This window comes from Melanerpes formicivorus, unplaced genomic scaffold (assembly GCF_026170545.1).
Source record: "Melanerpes formicivorus ecotype bairdi unplaced genomic scaffold, bMelFor1.0.p_v2 SCAF_15, whole genome shotgun sequence".
In the NCBI taxonomy this organism is placed as follows: Eukaryota; Metazoa; Chordata; class Aves; order Piciformes; family Picidae; genus Melanerpes; species Melanerpes formicivorus.
The window spans coordinates 2,962,956-2,975,446 of record NW_027142367.1 but is presented as its reverse complement, the minus strand read 5'-3'; the positions used below and the strand labels follow the sequence as shown (position 1 = coordinate 2,975,446).

The 12,491-nt window shown below is 40.1% G+C and overlaps 1 long non-coding RNA gene across 1 annotated transcript in view; it reads right to left on the bottom strand.

Annotated features, from left to right (window-relative positions):
* The window catches only part of LOC137445611 (uncharacterized), a 43,069-nt gene that overhangs the window by 14,466 nt on the left and 16,112 nt on the right, over positions 1 to 12,491 (bottom strand). The gene's annotated exons all lie outside the window — the stretch shown is intronic.

Sequence of the window (12,491 nt, the reverse complement as noted above, 5' to 3'; positions counted from 1 at the left end):
ATGAAGTATACTCCTGTGTAAGCTTTCCCTCATAATTCTTCCTGACAACACAGCCCGCCCACCAAACATGCTTGTGCAATGAAGTGTGGCTTAGGTTAAGATAACGGTGAAATGGAGGGCCAGCAATCAGAACCATATAACTTCCATAAACATAGTATCACAGAATCACAGAATGTTAGGGGTCAGAAGAGGCCTCGAAAGATCACCTAGTCCAATGCCCCTGCCAGGGCAGGATGATCTAGAGTAGGTCACACAGGAACATGTCCAGGAAGGTTTGTGAATGTCTCCAGAGGAGACACCACAACCCCTCTGGGCATCCAGCTCAGTGTTTTGTCACCCTCACAGTGAAAGTTTTTCCTTATGTTCTCATGGAACCTCCTGTGCTCCAGCTTGCACCCATTGTCCCTTGTCATATCATTGGATATCACCAAGCAGAGCCTAGCTCCATCCTCCTGACGGTCACCCTTTACATATTTGTAAACATGAACAAGGTCACCTCTCAGTCTCTTCCTCTCTGAGCTGAAGAGCCCCAGCTCCCTCAGTCTCTCAGTGTAAGGCAGATGTTCCACTCCCTTAATCATTTTTGTGGCTCTGTGCTGGACTCTTTCAAGCAGTTCCCTGAGGTCCTTCTTGAACTGAGGGGCCCAGAACTGGACACAATATTCCAGATGTGACCTCACCAGGGCAGAGTAGATAGGAGGAGAACCTCTCTCCACCTACTAACCACACCCCTTCTAATACACTCCAGGATACTATTGGCCTTCTTGGCCACACACTTCAGGTGAATAGTGTAGCGTGAAACCTATTAAAAATTCAATCTTGCTCTTGCATGCTCCCTATTTACATAAGACTAACACTCTGCAAAACTATTTCCAAAAGTCACGTTTTAAGAACAGGCTAACACCTTTTGTACAGAGAACCATAGAATAGTTAGGGTTGGAAGGGACCTCAAGGATCATCTAGTTCCAACCCTCATTTTTTTATCATAAAAAAATGATAACTTTTTTACTGTTATTTTTTAACTCAGATTCAGATCCATGCTTGCCCCACCAAATACTGCCATTTTCCATCAAAGTAACAGGATGCTCCTATATGCATTAATATTCATCCATTAATACTTTACAACATAAATAACAGCACAATAAGAGGTATAGTGCATGGTGTTATTGTATTGCCAACTTTCACTGAAGTCATAGCAAAGTACCTGTGACATAGAATCATGGAATTGTTAGGGTTGGAAGGGACCTCAAGGACTACCTAGGTCCAACCCCCATGCAAAGGGCAGGGACACTTCACACTAGAGCAGGTTGCTCATAGCCACATCCAGCCTGGCTGCAAAAACCTCCAGGGATGGAGCTTCTACCATCTTGCTGGGCAACCTGTTCCAGTGTCTCACCACTTCACATGGGGAAGAACTTCTTCCTAACATCCAATCTGAATCTATCCATTTCTAGTTTTGCTCCATTCCCCCTAGTCCTATCACTACCTGACACCCTGAAATAGTCCCTCCCTAGCTTTCTTGTAGGCCCCCTTCAGATACTGGAAGGCCACAATTAGGTCTCCTCAGAGCCTTGTCTTCTCCAGACAGAACAGCCCCAACTCCCTCAGTTTGTCCTCATAGAAGAGCTGCTCCAGCCCTCTGATCATCCTCGTGTCCCTACATACTATTGTGCCCAAAACACTGCATAACATCCTGCACTGAAAAACAGAGGAATTCCAAGACTTCTAAACAAGCTATAATGGAAGTTAAATTGATGCTCAGCTTTCCTTCAGCAGGAGTCAGTGGCTTGCTATTTTGGCACAGTTTTCTGTTCTAATAATAGACTTAAAAGGGTACAAAGATACAAAGCTAATAATTATTCAAATTGCTGTATATTTTGTCCCATCAGGTGCATATAATCAGAACCATAGAAATGCTTCAGACCTATTAAGATCTAGAATACAAAATAACCTTCTTGGGTAAAAAAAAGGTTTATTGTGTTTATTCTTTTAAAGTTATATGAACTACTTCAAGTGTTTTCAAGACCTACTGATAACTAAGGCACAGAAAAGTAATGCCTATTAAAAATATGCTGTCATTTCTAGCTACACTTTGAATCAGTCTCTAGATAGAACAAGATTCTGAAACCTTCACATTTCAGAAGAGAACATCCCTCTAATTCAAGTGGAACAGCCTGGAGTGTCAAGACATTACAGGACAGCAAAACCATTAGGCTAAAATCAGTAAATCAGGGGCTGACTCCAGGGAGGAAGGGTAAAGCAAGTGAGATTGGAACATGGGGCTAAAATTGTTAGAGCTGGGCAGTGATGTGAGCAGTGGAAAGCACAGAAGCACAGCAGGAGAAGAGAGAGGACCATCAGGAGAGAAGTTGTTATGTGTATTCTTTGGTCCTGGTATCCTGCCCAGAGAATCCGGACCAAGAAGTACTGCTTCATTTTGTGCTTTTAAACTAATATGCCCAATGTACTAGGTATTTGGAAATGCTAAGAAAATACTTTTTCCTATATAAACTGAACTTTCATGGATTCCCACTAAAGATGTGTTTTCAGAAAGGCTACATTGATCAGCAACAGTATATGAACAATTCTACTTCCATCCAGAGGGGATGCTGGAAGGGTAAAAATCTTTTCCACAGGAAGAGAAGACATAAAGCCATGTGGTGGGTTGTCCCTGGCTGGATGACAGTGCCCATCAAAGATGTTCTATCACTCTACCTCCTCAAGTGGACAGGGGATGAAAAAATATAACAAAAGGTTCATGGGTCAAGATAAAGACAGGGAGAAATTACGCATCAATTACTGTCACAGAGAAAACAGACTGTACTCAGGGAAATTAACTTAATTTATTGCCAATCAACTCAGAGTAGGGTAACAAAACACCAAATATGAAAACCCCTTTCCCCCATTCCTCTCTTCTTCCTGGGCTCAAACTCATACGTGATTTCTCTACCTCCTCCTCACCCCAAGTGGCACAGGGGGATGGGGTTGTGGTCAGCTCATCACATGTTGCTTCTTTCACTCTTTCCTAAGGGGGAAGACTCCTCACACTCTTCCCCTTTTCCAGTGTGGTGGCACTTCCACATGAGACATTCTTCCACAAACTTCCCAAGGTGAGTCCTTCCCAGGGGTTGCAATTCTTCATGAATTGCCCTAGAATGTGTCTTTTCCATGGAGTACAGTCCTTTGGGAACTGACTTCTTCAGTCTGGCTTCCCCCCAGGGGCCCCAGAGAGTCACAGCTTTCTTTGAGCACCCACCTGCTCTGGCATGGGGTCCTCTATGGGCTGCAGGTGGATCTGCTCCACTATAACCTCCCTGGGCCACAGGGTTACAGCCTGCCTCCCCATGGTTTTCACCACAAACTATAGGTGAATTTTTGCCTTGGTGCCTGAAGCACCTCCTCCCCCTCCTTCTTCACTGACCTTGGTGTCTGCAAAGTTTTCTCTCACATATTTCATTCCTCTCTTCTCTGACACTTAATGCTCTTGAGCATTCCACCACCACCACCACACACACACACACTTCTGAAACATGTTATCACAGAAGCACTATCACTATTAAACCAATACCACTCAGACTTGGCCAGCAGCAGGTCTGTCCTGAAGCCAATTGGCATTGGCTCCATTGTACATAAGGGAGGATTATAGAAACTTCTCATAGAAGCAACCCTTTTATTTTCTCTCTACCACCACTTTGTTGTTAAAATACAATAGAGTCAATAGGTCTAGAGACTGTCAAGGCTCTCAGACCTCTTCATGTCTATTTTCTACTGGTAAATTTTAAAGAAGAGCAAATCATTACATTAGTAAAGAAAATGTTGATAGAATTATTTTCAGGAGTTATGTCTCTTTAGACAACATCTGCAGTTAGCCATTTGACTCAGTTTGCTTCACAGAAGAGAATCATAGAATCAACCAGGTTGGAAGAGAGACTATCAAGTCCAGCCTATTACCTAATACCTAACACCTCATGACAACTAAACCATGGCTCCAAGTGCCACAATCAATCCTTTTTTGAACACTTCCAGGGACAGTGACTCCACCACCTCCCTGGGCAGCACATTCCAATGGCAAATTACTCTTTCTGTAAAGAACTGTCTCCTCACCTTGAGCTTAAACTTCCCCTGGTGCAGCCTGAGACTGTGTCCTCTTGTTCTTACACTGGTTGCCTGGGAGAGAAGACCAACCCCCACCTGGCTACAACCTCCTTTCAGGAAGCTGTGGAGAGCAATAAGGTCTCCTCTGAGTCTCCTTCTATCCAGGTTAAACAACCCCAGCTCCCTCAGCCTCTCGTCATAGGGCTTGTGCTCGAGGCCTGTCCCCACCCTTGTTGCCCTTCTCTGGACACATTCAAGTGTCTTAATGTCCTTCTTCAATTGAGGAGCCCAGAACTGGACACAGGACTCAAGGTGTGGCCTAATCAGTGATGAGTACAGGGGCAGAATGACTTCCCTGCTCCTGCTGGCCACGCTATTCCTGATCCAGGCCAGGATGCCATTGGCCTTCTTGGCCACCTTCATCATAATGCGCCCTAAAATGGAAAGCATGGTGGGAAGGTGATTGTTGTAGTAGTCATTGCTTGCCTTCAGTGAGATCCTGTTCAGTACCTAATATCACAATTTAGCCATAGAAATCATGACCTTTATGAACCTAATAGCAGTGAACCAGAATTATATATGTAATCAATCATTAAAATCAATTAAATATGTTATCTCCAAAGGTATATTAGTGCTCTACCCTTCATACCAGCTTCCTCTTATATTATATGTAAGTCACTGAAATTACTCCTCAGTGGAATTTGATTTACTAGCTTTACCTCTGATAAAATTTAAGAGAATTCTGTAGGATGGCCAGACTGATGGTATGCACACACTCCTGTCCTGTGATCTCACCGACAATCTTATAGGGTCAAGAATATGGCCTGGAGGAAGAATATGTTTCTTTGCACCACATAGTTATCCAATCAATATGTAACAATTCATCTTTTTTTTCTATCATAATAAACTAAGTAACAAAACCGAATTTTTGCTGGCAAGTGAAATGGTCCGAAGATTGGCACCAGACTACCCATGGTACAATCTGACTCTTCCTCACAGCTCAAATGTGAAACTTTCTTTTAAGAAATGTCCTGTGACTATGGAACTGTATCTGCATTCTACCCTCTCCTAGCCCATTAAGGTGACTGATAGACTTTAGATTACAGTGACTTGGAAAAAAATTACTTTTTTAGTATAAAAAAAAAAAGGGGGGGGGGGGGGGAGAAAAAGACATTCACAATAAAGAATAGAAGAAAAGGGGAAAAAACACCTTTTCAGTAAAAACAGAAGGGAACAGAGGCTTTGGAACAAGTGCTTGCCAATAGAAGGATTTCATGCTTTGGTTAATTAAAGGAACAAAGGAAAAACAGTGCAGTAGGCTGTATCCTACATAACAGCTTCTACTAATAAAAAGTAATAGACAATTTCCTGCATTCGATTCTTTTGAATACTATTATACAAGGTAATAGAGTTTTGGAAATGGAAGTCCTAGCAGCCTGTCACAAAGAGCTTTCTTCCACTTTTTTTTATTAAATGACTAAGTGCAGCAGTCTGTGTCCTATCTCTCCTCCTTGCATCTATTGGATTGTATTATTTTACATTTTGATTGAAATGATGTCACCAGCAGATAAAAGCCTGGCCCAGGCATTGTAATTGAATCAGCCTGAGTTGTTTATTCTAGTGATCTACAGCGATGCTTCCCTTGTCCTAACACCGAATACATAAAAGATCCTTTCTTGTTAAACATGCTGCTGATTAGATCTATATTTTTAGAAGAAGAAGAAATCAAACTGGGGGGTCGAGAGAGTACGAGCTGAAGTTTGGGGTGGAATTGAGGGGGGAAAAAAAACAGACGAGAAAAGACACCATCTGCAAAACTTTTCATGTGTGACTGAAACTTTAACTAAATAAATTGCACATGGCATCAGTATCAGATGCAAACATATTTGATTGGCAACATTTAAATGACAGTTAATGGGAACTTGTACCTTTTTTGGGAGGTTTTTCATGAGGGTTTCCTAAATCGAGTTTGCTAATTCAGGTTTCTATGTAAAAATGACGCTTGCCCTGAAAGAAGAAATATTTCAAGCTGCTATTTACTGCTATTAAAAATACAATGTGTTGGATAATTAAATTGTTGTTATTGGTATGTTCCATTTTCAGTTAACACATTTTACATTTAATAGACTAAAACAGCATTTGAATTGAACGTACTAAGCATATCCTGTGTAATTTGTGTTACTGAGAATTACCTTTTACAAAATATGTAACAGCAGATAAAGGCAAAAAAAAGAAAGAAGAAGCTATCAGAACCTTGCACTTGGCAAGTTCTGAAAAAAATGTACTTTTTGGGGTGACTTCAGTCTGTATTTTATGCTAAGTGTTGTTTCTTTTGGGGTGTTTGGTGGGTTTGGTTTTGGGTTGTGTTGGGTGTTTTTTTGTCATCGTGTTGTTCCCCCCTCCTCCCCACACCCGAAGCCTCAGGGAAATAAAGGGAAGAAATTGCTCTAGTTTGTGTCATGTGCACATCTTAATGCAAAACTTCTTCAGAAGCATTTTTTGGTGGTGGTGGTGGTAGGATTTCAGTTTTTGGGATGTTTTTTAATGACTTCTGGGTCTTTCCTCAAAAATAAAGTACAATCATATGAGGTTTTTGCAGTAGTGCCAAGATGAAAATAAGCCAGGTTCATCAGGCAATTTGCTGAAAGGTTTTTCACGTGAAACCTGTACTTAGAATTGCTTGCCTCAAATCTAGAGCTATGAGCTTATTTAGTCTGTTATCTAGAATTTCTGTATGAGGAGGAAATAAAGGTATCATTTGAGAATGTGTTTTTTTTAATGCATAAATAATTTTTTTGAGCACAAATAAAAAATCAAAAATCTTTACACACAACTACAATTAATAAAATATTATCATGGCTCTTAAATAAAATAATAAAAGCTTAATTCAGGGAAATGTCTTTAACCTGATTGTTTTGGTTTTTTTCAGTGTGTGCAAAAACTGCAACAAGATGTTTTCCACAAGTGAAAAACTAAAGCCAGAAAAAAAAAAAAAAAGGGTTTTTTTAAAGTAGAAGAGAAATATATCCACCATTCCATATATGCACCTTAATTTGATTGTTAATTCCTGAATATTCACTACAATGCATCAATAAAAAACGTTTTTCCCATACTATTTACCGTCTATTTAGCACTCCTAATATATGCATTACAAAATTCACTCCTACTAATTGCAGATACCTAACAAATAGGCCTCTGAGACCTTCAGATTTCTGTAATTCATTTATTGTCCTGAAGGTATCATTATTTGAAAGCATTTGTAAAATACAGTTTTTAATATTTCCAGTCAGTGATTAACTCAGAGCTGGGAAGCTACAAGGTGTGCCATCTACATATATAATGTGTTTGTTTGGAGTGTATTTTAATGAGTGTATTTTGACTAAAGTTAACCCTTCACATGTCTCTGTTAGAGTTTTTCAGTTATCTTGGTTTTCAGCACTGCTACTCACTTTGCAAGTAGCCGTTTCATTAAAACTAAACTGAAATTAATAAATTAATTCAGATCTGTCATTAAGAACTACAAACCAGACTCTTTGCTTTTTTTTATATACAAATAAAGTCACGATTGGCCATGTAACATAGAGACAAACTGTTCTCTGACCACATAGAGAGATTCAGGCTCACCAAAACACCAATCCATATTCAGTCCTCAGAGCTGCTTAAATGTAATTTGCATTACAGAGGTTGCACATTTGGTCTCTGGGAAAAAAAGGGCTGGGGGGGGGGGGAAGTAAGCAATGTTGATTTAGCCTCCCTTCAATACTCTCCAGCAGCTGCCTCAGGGAATAGCACTCAGAGGAACATCCCAATATGCCATGGTTTTTCTCACCATCACATTACTTTCTTGTTAAAGCATAAGTGGTTGGTCCAGGCAAATTGATTTCAACATAGGAAAATCATTGTGAACATGAACTCCGGTACCCAGTTCCACTAAACATGAACAGAGGCTTATTTATAATCCAAAGATACAGAATTAACTTTTTAATAGCAATTTTCATTGTTTCATTATTTTAATTAATTAATTTTCTTTTAATTTAATTAATTAATTCATCATTGTGAATTCATTTGATGCTTGGATGACTGGTGTACATTCTAACACCATCAAAGGTATTCCTATTTTAATGGGAGTTAATGCCAGCAGAAATGTGTGAAGAAAAGCCTGCATTTCTATTTATTATTTGTAGCCAGTAAAGTCTTATCCTGTGAGATTTGCAGCCACAAGCATATTTGATAGACCAGTTTTAGACATTTGCAAACTGATAAAAAACCCAAAATAAACTTTCAAACCTGCTAAAGCTTGTAAAAAGTAATACATAGAATAGAATACATAGGATACACCAGGTTGGAAGAGACCTTCAAGATCATCGTGTCCAACCCATCAACCAATCCAACCCACCTAAACACCCAAACCATGGCACCATGCACCACATCAAGTCTCCTCCTGAACACCTCCAATGAAAATATAAGCTGGCAAAACTTAATGCCAGCAAGTGAAAATGCTACCACAACAAAGGCAGATGGAAGTGAGTAACAGCACTCAAACAGTAGTGCGTGTGTCAAAAATTAAGTAAAATCAAGTCTTTAAATATGAGATGGATGATTCATGTGTGTTTGCTTGATATAAGTAATGACATTTTAGAATACACTCAAATGCCAGTACTAATGATGTTTAAGATGGAAAAAGCACAACAGACCCTACATCTTGCCTTCCTTCAGTGCTCCAAGCATGTGAGTTATCTGTATAATCCACAGGATTACACAAGAGAGTAATTGGTTGGGTTTTGTGGGTGGGAATGCTGAAACTGAGGTTCAGAACAGCAAGGGTTCCGGATTCAGTAGTGTGCATTTAAACCCTGAAAAAAAAAATGTTTTAATTTCTCTCTTAAACCAACTCATTCAGTAATCTGAATTGAGTGTGCAGCTTGTACTGGTAGATACAATACTGGCATTTCAGGTCTTTAATCAGAGAACGAAGCCTGAATACAAAACTTAAAAGACCATTACGATGCTGAAATTTCAATTATAATCCTGTCTCCAACCCAAGTGTCGAATACTGAAGGAAATAGGGATTGATGATAAGAAATGGCAATTTCCTTGATCAATTTTCTTGTTTTGGATAGAAACAATATCTCACAACCTAAATTCAACTCTTTCTAAAACAATTTGAACAAGAGACCAGATTTTCAAATATGCTGTGCCCCAGTAGACTCCTGTGAAGTCAGTTATTTAGTAAGCTAATAGACAAATCCAAAATGCCACCCTTCTGAAAATTCTGATCCAGACAACTAATAACTGCCATGTACATACAGGTCCTCTTGCTTTTTCTCAGAACTGATACTTCAGCTGTGGTTTAGCTTTTCTTCTCAAAATAATTAGTCCTACTAGCTGTGCAGCTCCTTCATAAAAACTCAACAAAAGCAAATAGTTCTGCTACATTCTTACCATTAAGGAATGATTCAAAAAAATAATCAAAATTATAGACATCAGTGTCAGTGTTTAAGGAGTTATTTTACACTAAAACAAACGTGGAGATCTGAGTAATTCTTTAGCTGCATTTATATACATATACATACACATACATGCACATACAGAGCAGGGCAGTATAGGGTGCACTGTCCTATTTTATTTCTGAAATAAGCTCAAGATCAATTAGCTGCACTGTCCACAATGTGATTGCTTAAGAAAAATACAGTGCAGCTGGAAGAAAAGCTTTGTGTTTGTGTGGCATATATTTTTCACCCAGAGAAGTGTGAATATATCTAAAAAAAAATAAAAATGGGGGAAAAAGGGAAAAAAGTTCCATCTTTGCATGTACTTGCTCTTTATCTCTAAAGAAGCATACATTCCATATGAGAGAGGGGGTTGCCATGGTATCTGCACTTAAAAAAAAACACCCTGAATAGCAGATCTAAAAGAAGCATAAAATCGATTTAACAAGTTGTCATGTAAGTTACCCTGGCCCATAAGGATGCAGTCTATGCACCTTTCTCTACCTTTTTTTGGTTTTTTATTTTAAAGGTGGTAATTTTTTTAGTCACAGAACTAAATATCCTACTTGTCATTAAAGTTGTCTCATCAACTTGCAAATCATCTGGGTGTGCATGTGGAAAATACGCATATTTTCAAATGTCTTTTTTTCCTTTTCTCTTAAAAAAAAAAAAAAAAGGCAACAAAACACAGAGGCAATGAAGAAATAACTCTTAGAAGTGATCTTGCTGAGAACAAACAAAAAAATCCAACTTAGAAAGAGAGGCTTGACTAGATGATCCTTGAGGTCCCTTCCAACCTGCTGTTCTATGATTCTATGACCCCAACACAGAAGATTAAATGCTGACGTATAATCAGAGACAAAAATAAACCTTACTTAAAAATTAATTGCTTTCTGAAGTTCTGACTCGTTCTAAAGAACCCAGCTTTCAATAACCACCCTGTCACCTTGGAAATGGACATATTCCTTTTTATTTTCCCCATTATTTCTTTCAATTTATTGCTCTGAGGAGAAGGCTTCACAACTATACTTTGTCACAGGCCGAAAACAGTCATTCACATTTGAAGTTCCCAGGCTGCAGAGGAGGACAGGTAGTTCTCGCAACTGTAGTAACAAGGTTTCATGGGCAAATTAGAGGAGTTTTGTTCCTCCATTTTTGACTTTTTAAAGAAAAGATAAATATGAATGGAAGAGTAGGATGGGTGGAAGATGACCGTTTGGTCCAAAACTGCATCCTCTCAAATTCTCTGCAGAATAAGTTACTATCAACATGTTGGCTAAGCCCCAGACAGAATCATTACCTCTGCTGAAACACCTTCCTTGGCAGAGCATAGCCTTTGGGAAAAGGTCAAGGTTACCTAGCAACTACTAAGAGCTAGTGCCTTTTTATAAATTAAACCCTTCATATGAGGCGCTGGTATCATCTCACATCACAAAAGGATTGCCTATTTGCTGCACAAAATACATTAGGAATTTTATATTCAGTTTCATTGGGTTCAGCTGTCAAAAGATTCCCAATGAAATCATGGCTGAACCTGGAAATTCTTTTAAGGATTGGATTTGTTCAGTGGAATATATAATCCTGCTCAATGAACCATCCATCTACAACAAGGTAACCTGCTTAGTGGATGAAGAAAAGGCTATGGATGTTGTCTACCTGGACTTCAGTAACGCATTTGATGCTGTCTTCCTCAGCATCCTCCTGGAGAGAGTAGCTGCTCATGGCTTGGACATGGGCACAACTCACTGGGTAAAAAAACTGTCTGGATTTCCTGGCCCAGGAAGTTTTGGTGAACAGAATTAAACACAGTCACTAGTTGTGTTCCCCAGGACTCACAGAATGGTAGGGGTTGGAAAGGACCTCTGAAGACCATTCACTTCAAGCCCCCTGCTAGATCAGGATCACCTAGAATAAATCACACAGGAACAGATCCTGGAGCATTTTGAATGCCTTCAGAGACTCCACAGTCTCTGGGCAGTCTGTTCCAGTGCTCTGCCACTCAAAGTGAAGAATTCTTTCCCCCTATGTTTACACGGAACATGCTGTGTTCCAGTTTGTGTCCACTGCCCATCATCATGTCACTGGACACCACTGAGAAGAGTCTGGCGCCATCCTTCTGACTCTCTCCCTTTAGATGTTTACAAAAATTAATAAGATCCCACAGTCAGTCTCCTTCAGGCTAAACAGACTCAGTTCTATCAGCCTCCTCTCCTAAGGCAGATGTTCCAGTCCCCTAATCATCTTAGTAGCTCTCTGATGGATTCTCTCCAGTAGTTCCTTCTTCAACTGGGGAGCCCAGAATTTGATGCAGTATTCTAGATGAGGCCTCACCAGGGCAGAATAGAGTAGGAGGAGAGCCTCCCTCTACCTGCAGGCCACTCTCTTCTTCATGCATCCCAGGATGCCATTGGCCTTCTTGGCTGTAAGGGCACATCATAGGCCCATGGTCCCAGGTTCTTCTCCCAGACCTGCTCTCCAGCAGGTCATCCCTCAACCTGTACTAATAGATGGGGTCATTCTGTTCCAGATTCAGGCCTCTATATTTTCCCTCATTGAATTAAATTAGATTACTTCCACCCTACTCTCCAGTCCAGGTCATGCTGAATTGCAGCACAGCTTTTTGGTGTGGCAGCCATTCCTCCCAGACCTAAAGGTGTTGATCTACAGCCAGATGAATATGAGCCAGTTGTGTGCTCAGGTGACCAAGAAGGCCAACAGCATCCTGGCCTGTATCAGGAATAGTGTGACAAGCAAGACCAGAGAAGCCATTGTCCTCACGTACTCAGCACTGGTGAGTCCGCACATTGAGTATCATGTTCAGTTTTGAGTCCCTCTCTACAAAAAGAATGTTGAGGTGCTGGAGTGGGTGCAGAGAAGGGCAACAAAGCTGGTGAAGGGTCTAGAGCA